Source organism: Stomoxys calcitrans, chromosome 2 (assembly GCF_963082655.1).
Source record: "Stomoxys calcitrans chromosome 2, idStoCalc2.1, whole genome shotgun sequence".
Lineage (NCBI taxonomy): Eukaryota > Metazoa > Arthropoda > Insecta > Diptera > Muscidae > Stomoxys > Stomoxys calcitrans.
The window spans coordinates 71,896,791-71,903,679 of record NC_081553.1 but is presented as its reverse complement, the minus strand read 5'-3'; positions in this window follow the sequence as shown (position 1 = coordinate 71,903,679).

The window sequence follows — 6,889 nt, the reverse complement described above, 5'->3', positions numbered from 1 at the left end:
ATGAATCTGATATTTAAGGCGGGTCCAAGTCTAGGGTCCGCCCAACCACACCCCAGAAACTACCCAAATGGACATGTAGATTTTCCGAGACAATTCGGAACTTTACTGAAAGATCTTTAGGAGTAGTGTATAAATCTTATATTAAAATTTGGCACCCAAGAGCCATTTATGCCGATCGAAACACTTTTGAACTCAAATGTAGAGCCTTTGGTATCAAGTTTTACCTGCCCTTCATAAACTCCAAAGCGGACATGTATACAGAAAGATTGATACAAAACGTTATTATTTTGATGCCATACAGTTTTGATAATGAAGCAAACCCATGTGGTATCAAAGCAAATCCGTCTGGTATTGATAAAACGACCTTATTCACAAAACTTAATGTAGATTTGAAATAGGTCTATTTGACAGATTTCCTTTATAGAACTGTCCAATAGACCTATTTCAAAACTACATTAAATTTTGTGAATATGGCTGTAAGACTGTAAGTACCGTTTCATATTACATTTATTATTAAACGGCTATCGCTTTTAGTACCAACATGTTATTAGCATTAGTTCAAAACGGAGATAGTTTGAATACCATTCTCCTTGCTTGGGTGGGAAGAGAACGTATTGTGGTGAGAAGATGAAGACGTATAGAAAAGAGATTTAAAATAAATAAAAACATGCTTGATTTGGGTTTCCTATTACAAAAGGGTTGTTTTTCTATCACAGATGTAGAGAACCACTCTAAGAAGAGGTTTAAGGGAATTTCTGCGAACGAGCTAGCGAACAAGCTCCAAGGCAGGTTGTAGGAAAACTATAAAAGCGACTCCTTTTATATCCAGCAAAGTGAACAAGCTCAAAGGAGGGGGAAGAGAAAAGAACAAGCCAAATCATTTAAACTTTTACACTCGTTATGACGTAAACATTCAACATCCTAACGAATTAAAACAAATATCATTGAAAATAATTCAAATTGCATTTTATTTCGTTTCTGCACACCCAAAGAAAAGTTGATACCAAACGTGCACATTTCAGTACCATATGTTATTGATAGTAAAGCAACATCATATGGTAAAAAAAGCAATACCGAATGATATGAATGAAATATAAAATGATTAGTACCGTTAGGTATTGGTTTTAATACCAATCGGTTATTGGTTTTAGTACCAAACCGGGCCGAATCGAAAACCCTCCACAATGGATCGCATTTGTCAAGTTCTTTGCCCGATATCTCTTTATAGGAAATGATAATGGATAAGAATTGCTATGCTACTGGAGTTATACCAAGTTATAAACTGATTGGGGTCATAATTGGTTTGGATGTTGGAGATCAAAGTGGAAGTCAATGTGCAAAATTTCAGCAAACTCGGATAAGAATTGCCCGCTCTATAGGCTCAAGAAGTATAATCGCGAGATCGATTTACATATGGATGCTATATCAGGTTATGAACTGATTTAGACCATACTTAGCACAGTTGTTGAAAGTTAAAACAAAACACTAAATGCAAAATTTCACACAAATCGGATATAAATTACAACCTCTAGTGGCTCAAGAAATCAAGGTCAAAGATCTATTTATATGGGAGTTATATCAGGTTATGGACCTATTTAGATCATACTAAGAACAGTTGTTGAAAGTTTAAACCAACACTCTTCTTGCAAAATTTCTGCCAAATCGGAATTTATTTGTGTCCTCTAGCGGCTCAAGAAATCAAGATCCGAAATCGGATTATATGGCAGTTACATCAGTTATGGACCGATTTGGATCATACTTAACACAATTGTTGGAAGTCATAACAAAAAACCTTATGCAAATCAGATAAACTTGCGCCCTCCAGTGGCTCAAGAAGTAGAGATCCAAGATCGGTTTATATGGCAACTATATCAAACCATGAACCGATATGGGCCATTTTGGATTTGGATTTTGGATTAGCACAATTGTTGGAAGTGATGCCGAAACACCACGTGCAAAATTTCGGCCAAATCGGATAAGAATTGCGAATAAGAATCTAGAGGCTTAAGAATTCAAAATATAATATCGGTTTATATCGCAGCTATATCAGGATATGGGTCGATTTGAACCAAACTTACCACCGTTTTTGGACTACGACATACATCATAAATAAGGGAGATTATAACCAATATGGCACCTTTTTGACCTAATTTTAAAAACAGATAACAAATACCCAAAACAAATTAAATAATATGGATCCGAGAAACAGCCATGAACTAAAAAGACTTGATTCTCTATTCATTAGCCTGAAAATGTTAAAAAAAGTCCCTATTTCCCAAAAACTGCTTAAGAGGGTAGCAAAGCATACTGGTTCATCAGCTATATACCTATACTGGCTTTCTTGTAGAACTATTTCCAAAATAAATTTGTTTTCAAATATTTTCCTATATAAAATTTCAAAATTAACAAAACATTATTTTCTAGATAAAACAACAAAATTTAATACGTTAATGAAATATTAAATGTTGGTAGTAATACAAAACAAAATCAAAGACAGATGAAAACTTGAAACAATTAAAAAATAAACTACAAATAAAGAAACAAACAAAAACTGAACACATTTTAACACTTTTTATAATTATTTTTTATATTTTTAAAAACAGAGATATTATTATTATTATTACAAATTATTATTTTTTATTCGGAAAACAGTAAAAGAAAGCAAAATAAAAATCAAAGTTATTGGTTTCATAGAGCACTTACGTTTTGCAATAAAAATTAAAAATAAAAAAGAAAACAAGAAAAAATAAACATTAAATTAAAAACAAAAAAATAAAACCAAAAACAAATTAAAAATGAATACACGTTAAGAAAAGTCAACTAAATTGAACAAAAAAACCCAAAAAAAAAACTAAAACCTACAGTTAAAATTGTTGTTAAAAACTAAAAATCTAAAAAACAAACCAAGAAATAAAACTTAAGAAATATTAAGCTAAGTATTAAGTCAATAAATGAAACACGCATTAAAAAATTTTTAGTTTTATTAAAAACAAAAACAACCAACAAAAAAGAAGAAAAACAGTTTTTTTGTTTTTAAATTTAAGTTAACGTGAAATATCAAATAATATTTAATGCAGAAAAGCAAAGAACAACAAATACAAACGGATTCCTTTTGAAAACGTTTAAAATAATAAAATTAAAAATAATAATAATGAAAGAAGATATAACAAAACTAAAACTAAACAAAACAAACCATTAAAATATTGTTAGTAAAAATTTAAGAAATTGAATTAAAGCAACAGTAATAAATACATTTTAAGAGAGAAAATTAAAAGAAAGAGCAAAAAAATAATTTAAATGAAAAAAGAAACTCCCAAGGAATCTTCTAAACATAAAAATAATAATAACATAAAAACAATTAAATTCAAATTTAACAAAAGATTAAAAACAAAAATCAAATTGAAACCCCCAACATCTCCGCCATACCCACTAAAAACCAATAAACCAAAAAAATTATCCCCCCCACCACCTCTTGAAAAAAAAAAAATAAAATAAAATTTAAATGAATCCCACTCCCCCACAACCACAATTAAAAATATACACATACATACATATACTATATTAAACAATTACAAACCAAAAAAACATGGCATTAAACAAACGAGAAAAAAAAAACTAAATACGAAAACACAAACTAAGAAAAGGAAGAATTCCAAGAGAAAAGAAAAATAAGAGAATAAAAATAAATCATGTTAACATTAATGATAATGAATAAATATTTAACTAAACCAAACTAAAAAAACACAAAACAAAACAAAAAACAACAACAAACATAATAATGAAATGATCATATTAACAACAACAAAACAGAAAAAAACGAAACCCCAACAACAATTACATACATTAATGTGTTTAGACAGAAACTAAACGATTTTGGTTTCCTTTTTTTTTTTTGTTTTGATTCCCCACATCCTTTTATGTAAAACCAATACCCTGATATCCCTCTTCCCCTCCTCATCCCTTATAACTGTTTATTTATATTATTATTATTTTTTTTATTATTTTATAATGTTTATTACAATATACATGCAAACATATACACACCAACACACATATATTTTATTTAATTATTACATTTATATATATATAAATATATTTTATTTTGTTATATCGACATTATATTTATAAATATTATATTGAGATTTTATTTGAAACAAGTGCTTGCCAAAAACAAAAAAATATATATGAAAGAAGTAAAAAAAGAACAACAACAAACAAACAACAAATTAGCAAGTATTTTGAGAAACATTAATTTTAAAATAAAGAAAATAAAAAACAAACCAACTGAAATATTAAATTGAAAAATATGTATTTTTTTATTTTATATCGGCAAAAGGGTAAGTAATTTATTGGAAGGGGGGTGTACTTATATTGTCTATCCATTCATAAGAAATCGAAAGACCGTCCCATAGGAAGGATTGCTCTAATATTGGAGCTATATCGGACCATAATTGAATTGAATGTTGAAGACCATAGTAGAAGTCATTATGTAAAGTTCCAGCCAATTCGAGTAAGAATTGCGCGCTTTAGAGGCTCAAGAAGTCAAGATCCCAGATCGGTTTATATGGCAGCTATATCAGGATATGTATCGATTTAAACCATACTCAGCACAGTTGTTTGAAATCGTAACAAAACACATCATGCCAAAATTCAGCCAAATCGGATAGGAATTGCGCCCTCTAGTGGTTCAAGAAGTCTAGATCCAAGATCGGTTTATATGGTAGCTACATCAGGTTATAAACCGATTTGAGCCATACTTAACACAGTTGTTGGAATTCATAACGAAACACGTCACGCCAAAATTCAGCCAAATCGGATAAGCATTGCGCCCTCTAGAGGCTCAAGAAGTTAAAACCCCAGATCGGTTTATATGGCAGCTATATCAGGTTATGGATCGATTTAAACCATACTCAGCAAAGTTGTTGGAAGTCATAACAAAACACGTCATGCCAAAATTCAGCCAAATCGGATAAGAACTGCGCCCTCTAGTGGCTCGAAAAGTCTATATCCCAGATCGGTGTATATGGCAGCTATTACAGGTTATAAACCGATTTAAACCATACTCAGCACAGTTGTTGGAAGTCATAACAAAACACGTCACGCCAAATCGGATAAGAATTGCGCCCTCTAGTTGCTCAAGAAGTCAAGATCCCAGATCGGTTTATATGAAAGCTATATCAAGTTATGGATCGATTTAAGCCATGCTTAGCACAGTTGTTGGAAGTCATAATAAAACACCTTACGCAAAATTTCAGCCAAATCGAATAAGAATTGCGCCCTTTAGAGGCTCAAGAAGTCAAGATCCCAGATCGGTTTATATGGCAGCTATATCAGGTTATGGATCGATTTAAACCATACTCAGCACAGTTGTTGGAAGTCATAATAAAACATGTCATGCCAAAATTCAGCCAAATCGGATAGGAATTGCGCCCTCTAGAGGCTCAAGAAGTCAAGACCCTAGATCGGTTTTATGACAGCTATATCAAGTTATGGACCGATTTAAGCCATGCTCAGCACAGTTGTTGGAAGTCATAATAAAACACCTTATGCAAAATTTCAGCCAAATCGGATAAGCATTGCGCCCTCTAGTGGCTCAAAAAGTCAAGACCCCAGATCGGTTTTATGACAGCTATATCAAGTTGTGACCGATTCAAACCATACTCAGCACAGTTGTTGGAATTCATAATAAAACACCTTACGCAAAATTTCAGCCAAAATAACACCCAGAAGGAAGAGAGGAATAACACCCAGAAGAAGACTCAGAATCACTTTCTGATTCGAATTAGCTATGTCCGTTTTGTCTGTCCGTCCGTCTCTCCATGTTAATTTGTGTACAAACTACAGGCCGCAATTTTCATTCGATTGTCTTCAAATTTGGCACATACATTTTTTTAGACTAGTAAAAAAGCCTGTTGAATTTGGATATAGCTTCTATATAGTATATTTATGTCCGATTTTGAGTAATATTGCAATAAAGTGCTCATTTTTTAACCAAAATTTGGCATGAAGTATGTTTTATGCCTCTCGACATTACTGATGAATTTCATAGAAATCGGTTCAGATTTAGATATAGCTACCATATAATATATGTTCGTCCGATTTTGAGAAATATTGCGATAAAGTACCGATTCTCTCGAAATTTGGTAGGATGGATTTTCTTATACTCTTAATATTACTAGTGAATTTCATAGAAATCGGTTCAGAATTAGATAAATGTAGCTCTCATATATGTATATTGCCAGATTTTCTCTCCAAAAGCCACTGCACACGCATTTATTGACCAATATTGCCAAAATTTTGTAAAACGCTTTCCTCGACAACTACCACCATAATTGAGAAGTGTGCTCGAAATCGGTTCTAATTACGGTACAGCTCGTCAGATTTTGGGTAATTTGCAATAATGTTGTCATTTGTCAACCGCAGTTAATACATTTGAACATATTTCATCGAAATTTGATACAGAATGTTTAATAACCCATCTGAAAACATCCGCCGAAGTCCATCCATCCACATCGTACTTATAGAGTAGGTGTAGGGTATTATACGCCATAAACTTAATAAACTCTATACTGAACACAAATATTTTTGGGATATCAAAAGTGCAAAAAATATAATAGTGAATATTTGAAGAAATGCTATTTGTTTTATGATTCTTCTTCGAATTTTAAGTCACGAAATTCTTTTACCATTTCGAAATTCGAAAAAATTAAGGGGTTACAGCGTTTTTGACCATTAATATTTACGCCCAAAAAATCGATTGTTGCGAATATTTCCAAAGAAACAGTGAAGTATTGCTTCAACCTGCTCCTAAATCTTCCAATGCTTTCGGTTTCGAACTCGGCAAGTCGCTAAAAATTTGTATTTTGCCTATTTTTCGATAAACAAGAGA